This window comes from Uranotaenia lowii, chromosome 3, assembly GCF_029784155.1.
Source record: "Uranotaenia lowii strain MFRU-FL chromosome 3, ASM2978415v1, whole genome shotgun sequence".
Lineage (NCBI taxonomy): Eukaryota > Metazoa > Arthropoda > Insecta > Diptera > Culicidae > Uranotaenia > Uranotaenia lowii.
In genome coordinates, this window is record NC_073693.1 from 188097915 (window position 1) to 188114026 (window position 16112).

Sequence of the window (16112 nt, forward strand, 5' to 3'; positions counted from 1 at the left end):
CTATCAGGCAGTATAATCGCTCTTTATTGGACTGATTTTGTTTGAAATGCGCAAACAATCACCACGGGTGCAGTGCCAAAACTTTCAAAGCATGCTATGGGAAAGGTGCAAGGCAAGTGGAAGGGTTTGTTTGTAATTCCGCATGTTGTGAAGTAGTAGAGTGATTCAATTTGTTTTTATTTCGCAAAAGTATGTCAGGTTTTAGGCTGCGCAAAGACCTCACAGTGTGAATGGTTTTATTTTAAATAAATAAAGAACTTTGATAACACTATGCAAAACTATTAGATGATAAGAAAAAAAAAACTAAAAATGTAGGGTTCGTTACATTAGTGCTTTCTTTTTTAAATGACAATTGATTTTGTGATAATGTTGATACACATTGAAAAATATGTTTTTTGGGTTGAACTGATTCAGTCTAATGTTAAGATTATTTTGAAGTTTTCTTCTATTCGATTGCCTGTTAACGGGTTCCCGAGAAGTTTGGTGTTCTATATATTCCAGTTTGTTGGTAAATATACTTACCGCACTTCAAAATATCAAAATGAGTCAATTTTGGGAATTTAATCTTGGTAGTTTTTGATAAACGAAAAACTGAAAGCCCATCAACCTAACCAAAATACTCAAATATTTTTCAACTGTCGTTTTGATATGTTGTTTTTTTCGGTTTTAAGATACCGTAAACTGGGGGAACTTTTGATCACTTTTTCAATTAATTTTCGAATATTTTGGAAGGGAAAAAGTGGTAGAAATTTTGACACTATTAGCACATTTTGAAAATTTTACCATGTAAAAACATTTGCAAGATCTACGGCATTCAAGTTTTATACAACACGTGTTCTATTTTCGCATGCAGTGATGTAAAAATAGCAATATTTCTATCACATACGGCTGAAATAAAAACGGTGCCGTAAAAAAATACAACGCGCAAAAATCTTGAAAATATTTTGACATGGTAAAAATTTTCAAAATTTTCATTGCTCTTAATGGCTATAACTAAAAGTTTGTTACAATTCCTGATTTCATGTTTCGGGGTTACTTTGATCACTATGGTTTTACGTATCTTAACATCCCCAAAATTATTATTTTGATGTCATTTAGCACACAAGGCTTAAAACATTAATAACAGTACTTTTTTCGGACTCAATTGAATTTTTCAACGTTTTCTTTACTTGAATGAAGGCAGCGAAAGTTACATATTGGCTTACAAAGAGAATCAATTACCGAATTCCCTTTAGTGAACTTTATGTACTCTATAATGAACTTGAAAGTTGCATAAGTGATCAATATGTACGTTGTATGTGACTTGTTTTGCCCAATTCCCATGAGTGATCTTTATGTACTCATTAACGAACATGAAAGTTGCAAAAGTGATTTATACGTACCTTATACGGGACTAAAGTCACATAAAGGGCACAAAAGTGCTCAATACGGGATTTGGTAAGTCACAAAAAGTGCATTGATGTGCTTTCAAAATCAAATCAGCACTTCGAGTTTTAGTTTCAGTTAGAACAACATCTAGGCGTGGTCTTGTGGTAGCGTGTTCGATTCTCACCACGAAGGCAGAGGTGCAAAGCATCGCATCATTTTGCATGCAGCGTTCGACTTTTTCCCGACCAGATCAAACTAACTTTATCTTCGGAAGCGTCGGCTTGCGAACATAGCACGCCGACTTTTGATTGCAAATGAACGCATCGCAACGACGCTGTGGCACGATTGGTTCAAATGACTGCATCTCTTAAGTTCATTCCGATGCTTTGCGAACAGTTCGCCTACTGATTTTAAGGCGACGTCAACCGAAGGATCCGTTCATTTGAATTCATCGGGGATAAGTTCAAACAACCTTATCGAGATAGGGTCGTTTGAACGTTCAATTGAATGTTCACTTTTGAACGTTCAATTGAATGTTCGTCTGATGCGTTCGGCAGCCTAAGGCAAGACGCCGAGCCGTGTTTGGATGGGATGGATTATTGATATGGTGCATTGCTTGCGTGTGATGTTCGGTCGTCGCTCGACGATAGAGGGTGTCGGGTGTCTGTAGCGCGCGGACGACTTGGTAAAGAGAATGAGGCGCAGCTACAGTTTCATTTAACGGTGCAATTTTACTGAATAAAATGCAAACCGCCCAACTACGGTTGGGCTTGTAAGGCTTGTAAGAGATTTTTTATTCTTTTTTCATTCCATGTTAGGTTCAGAACTGAAGCAAACCGTCAAGACCCGCGAAATTTAATTCAAATTTTCAGATATCAGATTCAGATTTCAGATTTTAGATTTAGATTCCAGATTCAGATTTCAGATTCAGATTTCAGATTCAGATTTCAGATTCAGATTTCAGATTCAGATTTCAGATTCAGATTTCAGATTCAGATTTCAGATTCAGATTTCAGATTCAGATTTCAGATTCAGATTTTAGATTCAGATTTCAGATTCAGATTTCAGATTTTAGATTTAGATTCCAGATTCAGATTTCAGATTCAGATTTCAGATTCAGATTTCAGATTCAGATTTCAGATTCAGATTTCAGATTCAGATTTCAGATTCAGATTTCAGATTCAGATTTCAGATTCAGATTTCAGATTCAGATTTTAGATTCAGATTTCAGATTCAGATTTCAGATTTTAGATTTAGGATTCCAGATTCAGATTTCAGATTCAGATTTCAGATTCAGATTTCAGATTCAGATTTCAGATTCAGATTTCAGATTCAGATTTCAGATTCAGATTTCAGATTCAGATTTCAGATTCAGATTTCAGATTCAGATTTTAGATTCAGATTTCAGATTCAGATTTCAGATTTTAGATTTAGATTCCAGATTCAGATTTCAGATTCAGATTTCAGATTCAGATTTCAGATTCAGATTTCAGATTCAGATTTCAGATTCAGATTTCAGATTCAGATTTCAGATTCAGATTTCAGATTCAGATTTCAGATTCAGATTTCAGATTCAGATTTCAGATTCAGATTTCAGATTCAGATTACAGATTCAGATTTCAGATTCAGATTTCAGATTCAGATTTCAGATTCAGATTTCAGATTCAGATTTCAGATTCAGATTTCAGATTCAGATTTCAGATTCAGATTTCAGATTCAGATTTCAGATTCAAATTTCAGATTCAGATTTCAGATTCAGATTTCAGATTCAGATTTCAGATTCAGATTTCAGATTCAGATTTCAGATTCAGATTTCAGATTCAGATTTCAGATTCAGATTTCAGATTCAGATTTCAGATTCAGATTTCAGATTCAGATTTCAGATTCAGATTTCAGATTCAGATTTCAGGATTCAGATTTCAGATTCAGATTTCAGATTCAGATTTCAGATTCAGATTTCAGATTCAGATTTCAGATTCAGATTTCAGATTGGAAATGGACTTCCGCTCATTATGAGTTGATGTTTTACATATATGAGTTTATGTTTAACATATATGAGTTAATGAGTTGATGATTAAATATATTGAGTCCCAAATTCATGGCGTACACCATTTGATTAAGACCGAAATCAGAAATTTGGAATTCATTTATTGGGGTTAGAATAGAAAAAATGAAAAATTTGGTAATATTTTGTTCACCAGAACTATCACTAAATGTAATGAAATGATTAACTGTTGTGGTAGATTTCTAACATGATTTACTTTTCAAATGCCCATTAATTTCCATATTTTTTTCATCCCGATGGAATGAACACTTTAAATGGAAATGACGTTAGGGTTGGTGGCAAAGGGGTATAACTTATACCGTATAAGTAAATTACTTGGTAGCAAATGGGTCTGCACTTATACCCCTTTGGCTCCGAAACAAAAAGTAATTTTCAGTAAGCAGGATTTCAACATAGCAAACATAGAAGAAATAAACAAAGGAAATTGTGATTAAAACAGCATATGATGTTTGACAGTCGGAAGATTTGTTCTAGATGGTTAACTCAATTTTTCCATTTTGCACTTATACCCCTTTTGGCTCCAAGGGCCTGAATCTAAAATCTTACCCCAAACTAATCTTAACCTTAATCCTGAAAGAACTGAATCTGAATTGAATGATGAAATCTGATATCTGAATCAGATCTGAAATCTGAATCTGAAAATATGAATCTGAAATCCTGAATCTGAAATCTGAGATCTGAAATCTGAATCTGAAATCTGAATCTGAATCTGAAATCTGAATCTGAAATCTGAATCTGAAATTATCTGAATCTGAAATCTGAATCTCTTGAATCTGAATCTGAATTATTGAATCTGAATCTGAAATCTGAATCTGAAATCTGAATCTGAAATCTGAATCTGAATCTGAATCTGAAATCTGAATCTGAAATCTGAATCTGAATGAATCTGAATCTGAATCTGAATCTGAATCTGAAATCTGAATCTGAAATCTGAATCTGAATCTGAATCTGAAATCTGAATCTGAAATCTGAATCTGAAATCTGAATCTGAAATCTGAATCTGAAATCTGATCTGAATCTGATCTGAAATCTGAATCTGAAATCTGAATCTGAAATCTGAATCTGAATTGAATCTGAATCTGAAATCTGAATCTGAAATCTGAATCTGAAATCTGAATCTGAAATCTGAATCTGAAATCTGAATCTGAAATCTGAATCTGAAATCTGAATCTGAAATCTGAATCTGAAATCTGAAATCTGAATCTGAAATCTGAATCTGAAATCTGAATCTGAAATCTGAATCTGAAATCTGAATCTGAAATCTGAATCTGAAATCTGAATCTGAAATCTGAATCTGAAATCTGAATCTGAAATCTGAATCTGAAATCTGAATCTGAAATCTGAATCTGAAATCTGAATCTGAAATCTGAATCTGAAATCTGAATCTGAAATCTGAATCTGAAATCTGAATCTGAAATCTGAATCTGAAATCTGAATCTGAAATCTGAATCTGAAATCTGAATCTGAAATCTGAATCTGAAATCTGAATCTGAAATCTGAATCTGAAATCTGAATCTGAAATCTGAATCTGAAATCTGAATCTGAAATCTGAATCTGAAATCTGAATCTGAAATCTGAATCTGAAATCTGAATCTGAAATCTGAATCTGAAATCTGAATCTGAAATCTGAATCTGAAATCTGAATCTGAAATCTGAATCTGAAATCTGAATCTGAAATCTGAATCTGAAATCTGAATCTGAAATCTGAATCTGAAATCTGAATCTGGAATCTAAATCTAAAATCTGAAATCTGAATCTGATATCTGAAAATTTGAATTAAATTTCGCGGGTCTTGACGGTTTGCTTCAGTTCTGAACCTAACATGGAATGAAAAAGAATAAAAAATCTCTTACAAGCCTTACAAGCCCAACCGTAGTTGGGCGGTTTGCATTTTATTCAGTAAAATTGCACCGTTAAATGAAACTGTAGCTGCGCCTCATTCTCTTTACCAAGTCGTCCGCGCGCTACAAGACACCCGACACCCTCTATCGTCGAGCGACGACCGAACATCACACGCAAGCAATGCACCATATCAATAATCCATCCCATCCAAACACGGCTCGGCGTCTTGCCTTAGGCTGCCGAACGCATCAGACGAACATTCAATTGAACGTTCAAAAGTGAACATTCAATTGAACGTTCAAACGACCCTATCTCGATAAGGTTGTTTGAACTTATCCCCGATGAATTCAAACGAACGGATCCTTCGGTTGACGTCGCCTTAAAATCAGTAGGCGAACTGTTCGCAAAGCATCGGAATGAACTTAAGAGATGCAGTCATTTGAACCAATCGTGCCACAGCGTCGTTGCGATGCGTTCATTTTTTCCAACCACAAGTTAGGCGTCGTAGCTGATCTTAACCTTTTCAAGAAATAATCAGCTTGCGACTTTTTCTCGACGACGTTTGCGCTGAACGTTCATTTGCACCTCTGCACGAAGGTCGAGGTTCGATCTCCAAGTCGGACAAGTTTTTTTTTCAATGCTGGCAACTGATTGAACATTATTATTATATAGTCAGTTATATGAACAAATCTTTCCTAGACTAGACTAAACTAAACTAGACCACATTGGAGCTTCTAGAAATATTTAAAATTGGTTTTAACAAAAAAATGTTAAAACTATTCTGTGGTCCACTTTCAAAGCCCTAGAGGAAATAGCTAGATTTTTATCAATCGTCTGAGGTGGAGATTGAAAATTGCGCCTCAATTAGTTTTAAATGCTTCTCTATTATCTGAAATTTAAAATTCAAGTAAAGAATTATTGAAAAATTCGGTATTTTAAATCTAATACATAAAGTTAAATTGAACTATCCCAGAAAATATTTAAAAAGATATATCACAGAAATAACAGAATTAACAAAAAAACCATATGAAATGAATGTATTTAACTAACCAAACAGCATATCTATAGCTACCAAAGTGGGGGCGATATACAGTAGACAGTAGACATAAACCTAAAAATACGATTTCTATAGAATTTTGGACGATTCTTGAGAACAATTGCTTTTCCATCCACAAATCAGTTAAAAAATGTTTGACAACAGTATTAAATAAAAGAAAAAATGGAATAAATAATCCAGTTTGTTTTGAATTCAGAATCTCACGTTACTGATTTAAGTTTTTGATTTAAATAGATTAACTGGTTGTTGAACATACAATATTATTTTTCTATGGAATCATGCGTCCAAAATTCTATAGAAATCGCATTGTCAAGTTCATGCCTGAAATATTGCACCTCGTGTAACTTTTGATCCCATGGAGAGAACTTTTCAATAACTTCAGACATGCTAACTTTGTGTTTCAACAATCACTCAGCAAAATTTCAATAAACAGCGCAGCGTAGTTTCTGAGACATTGCAGTTTTAATGGTAAAAGTCCAAAAAGTCCTATTTTGGTAGAATAACTGTATCTCAGGCCACACAAATTTTAGAGAGCTCAAATTTTGTGATACCTATAGTAGTGTAATAATTGATCTATCTTAAGCAGAAAATTTGATCAAAAAATATCATCAGAGTAAAAAGTTATGGAAGTTTAAAGTCGAAGTGACAGTGCGCGTGCTTCAAATTTCCATACAATTATGAACGGTACTGTATCTATACTGACAAGATTCTTACGATTTGATTTCCCCGCAAAAAGCTCAATAAACGATTATAAGTAATTTGGGTAAACTGAAAAAAGTCTCCCCCGACCGAGAACTTACCATGCCAACTCATTAGTTGATATGTGCTATTCCAGGGGTGAGAAACCCTTTAAAACAACGGGCCAAATTGACTTTTAAATTTTTTCAGCTGGCCGCACTTAAAGTAACACTGATTCATTGCCAAATTGGTTATTGATTGATGATTTGCAGAGGTTTATGGATAGTTATTGTCGTGCTATTATCACTACAGTTATCATTACAGTAGAAATATTAAAAATAAACATCAACCTTTTATAACCTAACATTTTTGATGGAACATAGATTAAAGAAGGAAACCGTTTTTAATTTGAGTCGTACCACCAGCTGAAATCAATTAATATTATTAATTTTTTATGGCAATTTATGAATAATATAATTTTTTTTATTGAACTACTTTGCAATTATTCGTTCTTCTGAACAGAAACATCATTTGCCTTGCTTTTTCAACAAAAGCGCAAATTTTTGAAGGCCTTTCACGACTTATGACAGTCGGTTGTGCTTCCATTTGAAAGTCTCTAGCGATGACTAATGGTCAGACATATAAGGCAAAATCTATACAGTCTTCCTTAAAAAATGTGGTTTTAAAATAGCTTTCGTGATAAGATGAATAAGCATTCAAAGGAAACTATTTTAAATTTCTTATAATACAAACCTCATAACTAATAATGATTCTAAGCTAGAAATTCGAAGCAGAATTTGAAATTGTTAAATAAACTCAGCAGAAGCGTTTTGAAACTCAAAATAAAGATTCAGCAAGAGACAAATCTGCTTTTTTAATTTATAAATATAATGTCATGATTTTTATATTTAATGGTTAGGGAAATAAATTTTTCAATATTTAATAGATAATCTTTGATTGTTTGGCCTTTGCAGGCCTGAATTTAAAATGTTGCTTCAAATTCTAAATTTGACTTTGATGGAATATTCAGATTTTGAAAATTTAATTTTGATTCAAACCAATAATGATAAAAATTTCTCGAATTGAACGCATGATTGGTGAAATTTAATTTTTAAACGTAAATTTCTCGAATTGAACGCATGATTGGTGAAATTTAATTTTTAAACGTAATTCCAATGCTCAATTCAATAATTGCCGAATCCGAATTCTGTATCTCGAATTTTATTCTGAAACAAGTTTCTTAACTAAGTGTGAAATAAAAATCAATCTAGATAGACATCTTGCAATTTTGTTGGATTTAATTTTAAGACTAATAAATGTCTAAAAACGAATCTGGTTAAGAATTCTCAATTTCAAATAAATATTATGAAACTGAATCTTTTATTTTTGTATTTGAATTCTGTCAAAGGATAGAAAATGCGAATTCAAATATTATGTAATTATAGCTATGTATATTATAACAATATCTTCATGTTATTAAAAAAAATCATGATTGTGTCTAATATTGAATGCCAAGTTTGAAAAATATTTAACATAAAGTAGAAGTCAATAAACGAAACTATTTTGTTATACAATTTGATCGGTGTCGGGCGGGTCTGATTATTGTTTTTCAAACTTGAACCACTTCTAGAAGAAAGCACGGTAATTCTTATTCACTTGTTGTTTAGCACGGCTAAAAATCAAAACCAATCAAACCTCAACACAGTAATCATGAGCTAGCGAAAAAGGCATCGCTTTGATACTAGACGGTGTTCAGGTTGCCTATTAAAAGGCGTACCTACAACTGATTATGCATGAAAGGATAATTCAGCGTAAATGGAAGAGGGAGGTGAAAAGTTGTGAAAATCAACGAGCAAAATAACTTTATCGCATTCCATTGCCGAAGCGCGAAGTTGAATGTTGCTGTTTTGTTGCTACAAGGTGTGAGTGGTAATATTCAAGTATTTCGTTCGGGCGGTTCGATACTGTTTTGGTAGAAGACGTTGTGTATTAGCTCTTAGTACAAATTGTTAGTAAATCTGTGGTTTCCTCCTTCTAAGGTTGGACAAAAATTTGAGAGTCTCATCAAATCAGATGGTTTCGTAATTTAAGCCAAATTACCAAATTCCTAATTACTAGTCCTTGCGAACAATTATGCCAATAAAGGGTACAATCAATATTGGTTCAGTTGGTCGATGGAAATTTCCTTCGAAAGCCTTCTAGAACATTTCGAAAATAATCAACAAAATTGAAACTTGAAAGCCTTGCGGTAATTATCATGAAATATTAATGTGTAGTGAATTTTTCAGTAGCATCGAATGAATATTTCAAACTTTCCAAACGATTACGAATAAAACCGAAGAAAAATGTAAGCTTTTATCGAGCCATTTCGTCGCCTCTCGTTCCGTGCGTTTCCGGATCTCAACGGGAAACTCTCGAAAGAAGTGTTTATTTTAAAGAGTGGAGCACCCGTTCGGGGATTTGGTTAACTCTTGCCACATTTCCGATGGTCTTCGCCTTAGACCGCCAGGAAGAAACCGAAGAGGCTAACGGTGGTTCTTATCATGCAGAATACTTTTCCACGCTTTCCCAGTTTTTTTTGTGAACTCACTCCAAAAACAGCAAGTGGACCGAAAGAAATGTGTTTATAAAAGTTGGCTAACCTGTTTCAGACTGCCATAGGCAGCTTCACACCAAAAGCCATTCCAGATTTGCTTTTTGAGCATTCGCCGTTTTACCACCCCTTGTGTTGGAAAAGTGCGTTTCGCCGTTCGAGTTCAACGAGAAGCAAAGAAAGAAGTCCCCCATCATATCGTCGACTCTTTTCCGATTGTAAGTATGTACCTCCAGCGACCAAATCCAAACATCCCACTCACCACCCGCACAACCAGCATTGGATCAACAACAGCTCCGCGACCATTAGGGTAAATTATTTTTCCGAGATTTTTGGCTCCGATGCGTAATTGGGTGAGAATGAATATTTAATGCATTGTTATTGGACCAATTTGCTTGCTTTTGTTCGGAGACTGTTTTCCTGATCCTACAATGGTCGAAATGTAGCGGTGAGAAGTGGTCGTTTAACTAATAGTGTGATGATAATGCTTTTTATCCTTTAATGATTCACCGGTTTTCAATTGAATACCTTCAAGTCTTCTAATCCAACGGACATGAGATCGAATCCAGGTTACGGCTAGAGTGTCCATTTCTCGGACATTATAGCGTTCTCGGGAATCGGGAAATTTGACGATCCTTTTCCCGGGAATTCCCGTGATCCCGGGAAAAATCAAAAATTAAGCTTTTAACATGAAAAGCTTAATCAGAGATAGAAATTTAAGTATTGCAAAACATTTTAAACTTTTTTAATGCCTGTAATAATGTAATAGCACTGGCAGCACTGGCTTGATGACTGGTTGATAGTTGATATACTCTTTAAATTTTAACAATTTTACTATAGTTTTACTCAATTTTAAATAGTTCAATCGTGTTTCAATGATAAATTATGTGATGTGTTTCAAAAATCAATTGCCGTTTTGTGTCTATTGTGTGTTTCTGTTGTGATAATCAACTTATTAATTTTCTCGATACCCAGATCTGTTGAGTGCTTGGGTGGCGGGAAAAAAAAAACAAGCTGAGGTAATAGCGGCTTTGGTCATACGGTGTGATAATCTATTCGTGAGTAATATCGTGCCATTTGAGTTTACTACTGCTCACTTAATCTTATGGTTCATTTGTGAACTTTGTACCACCAGCAGTTTGCAAGTTCGAATCCGATTCATTGAAACAATCGATACGTAAGTACCCAACCCAAACCTAAAAAAGTCCCGAGAAAGTGAAAAGTTTGTTGGCCAATCTGTAAGTAAATGGAACGCATTTTGGTACAAGACTGAATAACTTTAATTGCCTCATAGCCTTGTGAGTAAATGGTAAGCAAGTGCCTCACTGATGAGTAGTCCTCAGTCCCAGCATCCGCAAATGAAACTGCTCTGTTAGTAAATGGAACGCAAAGCGGTGATAAGCTAACATTCTTAACACCTAACACCTATTCCTCCAGAGATTGTTTTCAACTTTAATTGCCTCTTCGCCGAAAGTAGCCTTGTGAGTAAATGGAAAGCAAGTGCCTCACTGACGAGTAGTCCTCAGTCCCAGCATCCGCAAATGAAACTGCTCTGTTAGTAAATGGAACGCAAAGCGGTTATAAGCTAACATTCTTAACACCTTAACGCCTATTCCTCCAGAGATTGTTTATACTACTGTTACTGCTGCTTCTGCTGGTTATACGTTGAAACAATAGTCATAATTTGCTTCGAACGGACTGTTTGTGGGCTCAATACTGAACGGGTGATGAGAAAAAACAATTACCCCGCATTGAACTGTTTATGCCTGTAGACTCGCTCGCTAGTGGGAACGATAGTTCTTGGCGAAGGGTAGATTGACTGGTTTCTGACGCTGAATGGGCAATTTGTACCTCGCACAAATAACTTTGATGCTAATTGGGTACAGTTGTCCCGCGTGGAAAAGTATGTTAGTTGATCTGGCGCTGAAAGGATATTGCATATCCCGCGTAGATTGTTTGAAAGCGTAAAGTTGTCCAGTTCGAATGACTACTAGGATAAAAAATAATTAGATAACTGTAAGCTCAAATTGGTGTTCCCTTATATATATATTTATTTTTTTTTAACCAGCATTACCAAAGACCGCTCTCAATTGTTTTGTTTTTTTTTAATCCTTTCTTAATTAAAATTTGTCTTGTGTCTTATTTATTGAAATTTTTGTATTTGTATTTGTTAACATTATCACACAACTTTAAGTAGATTTTTTTTTTAAATTCTAAAAATAATAGGTGTTTTTTTTTTATATTCTCTATTGATAACATCGTACGATTTATTTTAATTACACATTTTAAACCGATAATCATAAGTAGTTACTTTTTATCTTAAATTTATCCAAGAGTGTTTGTGCTTTTTTCTTATTGAGAGCTCCAAAACTTGATTCTCGACTTTTGCTTTCTGTTGAGTTGTCTAACGTTTTCCTTTTAAATAAAATGGACAAAGAAAATGATGTGATGATATGTATCGATTGCGAGCGTCCTGAAAAAAATGTCAACTCACTTCTAACATGTGCGTACTGCTTCACAAATGCCCATTTCCGTTGCCGTAATTTAATCGGAAGCGCTGCTCGAAAAATGAAAGATCAGTTATTCTTTTGCAAACCGAGTTGTTCAGAAATTTATTTTAAAATTATTAATTCAAAAATTAACCAAACTTCCATCATTGATAGTTTCAAAACTGAACTTACCTCAACAATTCAAAATGCAGTCTCAAATGAAATGCGAGCAATAAAATCGGAATTTCAAACAGTGACCGCGGCTATAGAAACATCCCAAGAATTCTTGTCATCAAAATTTGACACTATCCAAACAGATTTTAAAAATTTGAAAACTGAAAATGAAACTCTTAAAGTAGAGGTGTCTGAACTAAAACAAACACAATCCTTTCTTTCTGGCAAAGTTGCAAAGCTGGAAAATCAGTTGGACAAAGTAAGTAAAAGTTCGATCTCTAAAAATGCCATGATTTTAGGTGTCCCATTTGTACAAAATGAAAATACGATTAATGTCATTTGCAAAATCGCTCAAAAACTTGATTGTAACCTTCATGAAAACCAGATCGAGTTCGCTTGTAGATTATTTTCTAATAAAAATAAAGTGGATCCCCTTGTACCAATTAAAGTGATCTTCAAAGAAACCTCGGTCAAGGAGGAATTATTTTTCAAAAAGCGTGCCTTTGGAAAACTCTGCTCCACAGCTGTTGACCCTTCTTTTGTCATAAATGGTAGATCTTCAAATATTATGATTCGCGATGAACTAACTCCTTTATCATTAGAACTTCTCACTGAACTCCGAGAGTCTCAGGATTTGCTGGGCATGAAATATATCTGGCCTGGCAGAAATGGCGTTATACTTTTAAAAAAAGATGATAATTCTAAACCAGAATATGTTAAAAACAGAGAAGATCTTGACCACATAATGACAAAGTTAATGTTTCCACCAAACAATGTAAACCATTCCGTTTTAAACTCAACACCTTCGCCTAAGCGTAAGAGGGTCTGAGAACATATACAAAATAGCAAATAAATTTAGTCTAGTTTTCTCTTTATTTTTATAATGGATACTCTAAAAAATAGATATAACGATAGCATAGAAGATTTTAATTTAGCAATAAGTAATGTTAGTAATAAAACTCTGCGGATTTTCCAATGGAACATTCGTAGTATGAATGACTTGCAAAAGTTTGATAATATTTTACAAATAATTCAACTCTCCAAAGTAGTGTTTGATGTGATCGTGATTTGTGAGACTTGGCTGCTGAAAGATAACTGTAGACTCTACAACATACCTGGGTTCTCATCAATTTTTTCATGTAGATCTCAATCCAATGGCGGCTTAGCAATGTATGTGAATAGTAATTTAAAATTCAAGGTCACTAACAATATTGAAATCGATGGGTTTCACAATATAAGCATTGAACTGTTCATCAATAGCCAAATCATTGACGTTCATGGAATTTATAGACCACCTTCCTTTGGTTTTAATACTTTTTGCGAAAAACTTGAAGGCATACTGTCATCGGTTCCAGATAATCATACGTGTTTTGTTGTCGGAGATTTGAATATTCCGATTAATATAGAATCCAACAACACAGTTATCAGGTATAAATTAATTCTTGAATCGCTTGGTTACATCTGTACTAACACTTTCCCAACGAGACCATCAAGCCAAAACATCCTAGATCATGTAGTTACCAAACTAATTGATTCGCCTCGGATCACGAACGACACTATATATAGTGACATTAGCGATCATTGTCAGATAATATCAACATTTGAACTCCAAACTACAAAGAAAAAAGTCGATCTTGAAAAAACCACCATTAATTATACAAAATTACATCAACTATTCAGTGATTATCTCAGACAAATTCAAACTGTGGATGACGCGAATGTCTGTTTGACTAATATTTCGACCGTTTATAGCTCATTGCTCCTGCAATGTACGAAAAAAATAAGTAAACAAGTAACGGTTAAGGGTAATTTTTGTCCCTGGATGACTCTCGACCTCATAACTCTAATTAAATTAAAAAACAACTACATTAAGAGAGTTAAACACAACCCTGGAGATACCTATTTAAAAGAACTTCTGAAACATGTCTCAAAGAAAGTTGAAAAATGTAAACGAAAATGCAAAAAAGATTATTTCGAAAACCTTCTTAACAATTCTCCCCATTCGAAACTTTGGAAGAATATAAATTCTGTCTTAGGGAACTCCAGAGAAAATTCTAGAGCTGAGATCAACCTGACTGTTAATAATCGAAGTACTAGTAATAAGAAAGAAATTTGTGAACTTTTCAACTCCTATTTTACCAGTATTGGTAGAAATTTGGCAAATAATATTGTAGTCGACCCATCTTTCGACAACTTATCTTTCATAAACAGAGTTCCTAACACCATTTTCTTACGACCTGCTACAGTCAATGAAGTTATTCAAACTATAGGATCTTTGAAAAATAAAAAAAGCTGTGGTCCTGATAACATTCCCTGCAGCTTATTAAAATCTAACTGCTTAGAAATGGCACGTATTTTAACTGCATGCTTTAATTCTATTTTGGTATCGGGGGTCTATCCCGAAAGTCTAAAAGTCGCTAGAGTGGTTCCCGTTTTTAAGGCAGGCGATGAAACGGATATAAATAATTACCGTCCAATTTCAACACTTAGTGTGTTTAGCAAAATATTCGAAAAACTTCTGGTAAGTCGACTCAATAACTTTATCAAAGAAAATAACATCTTATATAACCTGCAATTCGGTTTCAAAGCTGGGTCTAGTACGCTTATTGCAATGTGTGAATTGATAGATTCGGTAATTGAAAACATAGACACAAAAAAAATTGTAGGAGGATTGTTTCTGGACTTAAGAAAAGCCTTTGACACGCTTGATCATGACGTTCTCCTTAGAAAACTGGATTGCTATGGAATAAGAGGAGTTGCTAATAACATCTTTCGTAGCTATCTTACAGGACGGAAACAGTATGTTTCTATTGATAAAATAAATAGCTCGTTGGGACAAATAGAAGTGGGTGTGCCTCAAGGTAGTAACATTGGGCCACTACTTTTTCTACTATACATCAATGACTTATGCAACCTGCCATTACATGGTACCCCCAGATTATTTGCAGATGACACAGCTTTATTTTATCCAGAGAATTGTCCCAATGTCATAATCGGAAAAATGCAAAAAGACTTAGAGATTCTTGGCAAATACTTTAATAGCAATCTGCTGACCCTAAACCTTTCTAAGACCAAATACATGATATTTCGTTCAGCAAGAAGAAGAATTTATTGCAGCAATGACCTTTCTTATGATAATACTATAATCGAAAAGGTGGATAACTTTAAATATTTGGGGCTCACGCTTGATGAAACACTTTCGTGGAGTTTTCATGTCAACAACCTTATTAAGAAAACATCGTCCTTTAGTGGTATTCTTTGGCGAATTAGAATTTTTTTGCCGCGTCATGTTTTAATTAAATTTTATTTTGCTTTCATTCACTCTCAGTTGAACTATCTCATCGCGGTATGGGGCAGGGCTTCCCTGTCTATCCTCGGGCGATTGCAGACATTACAAAATCGTTGCATAAAAACCATATTCAAACTTCCTTATCTCTATCCTACGTCTTTACTGTACTCGAATACAACTTACAATATTTTACCTCTTACCCACTTGTGTAGTCTGCAAACATTATTGTATGTCTTCGACAATTTGAACTCATTAGACAACACAAGAAATTTATTGTTTAACTCAGGCACTCGTTCTCGCCATACTCGTCAATCACATCATTTGCTTCGAAGCCGTTGCTTAACATCTTTTGGTCAACGCAGAATTTCTTACATTGGACCTGCTTCTTACAATTGCCTTCCAGAAGTTGTCAAAAATGCTAACAACCGCAACATTTTCAAATCGAAAGTGATACGTCACCTCAAGGAACTTCAGTCGTATACCTTATCATCATGCCAGTATTTTTTAATTTTTTATTTTTTGTTACACATATATTTTAACTAATTTTTTTTTTCTAA

General features: G+C 34.3%; 2 protein-coding genes across 5 annotated transcripts in view; both read left to right on the forward strand.

Annotated features, from left to right (window-relative positions):
* The window catches only part of LOC129751451 (ATP-binding cassette sub-family F member 2), a 520520-nt gene that overhangs the window by 67203 nt on the left and 437205 nt on the right, over positions 1-16112 (forward strand). The window lies entirely within an intron of this gene.
* Positions 8894-16112, forward strand: part of LOC129751454 (uncharacterized) — a 51268-nt gene continuing 44049 nt past the window's right edge. The window contains exons 1-2 of one of the 4 annotated variants that reach the window (XM_055746982.1): positions 8894-8932; positions 9299-9821. The gene's annotated coding sequence lies outside the window, so the exon portion shown is untranslated. Of the gene's footprint in view, positions 9826-16112 lie in introns of all 4 variants that reach the window. The other 3 variants (XM_055746983.1, XM_055746981.1, XM_055746980.1) reach the window with 3 other exon arrangements.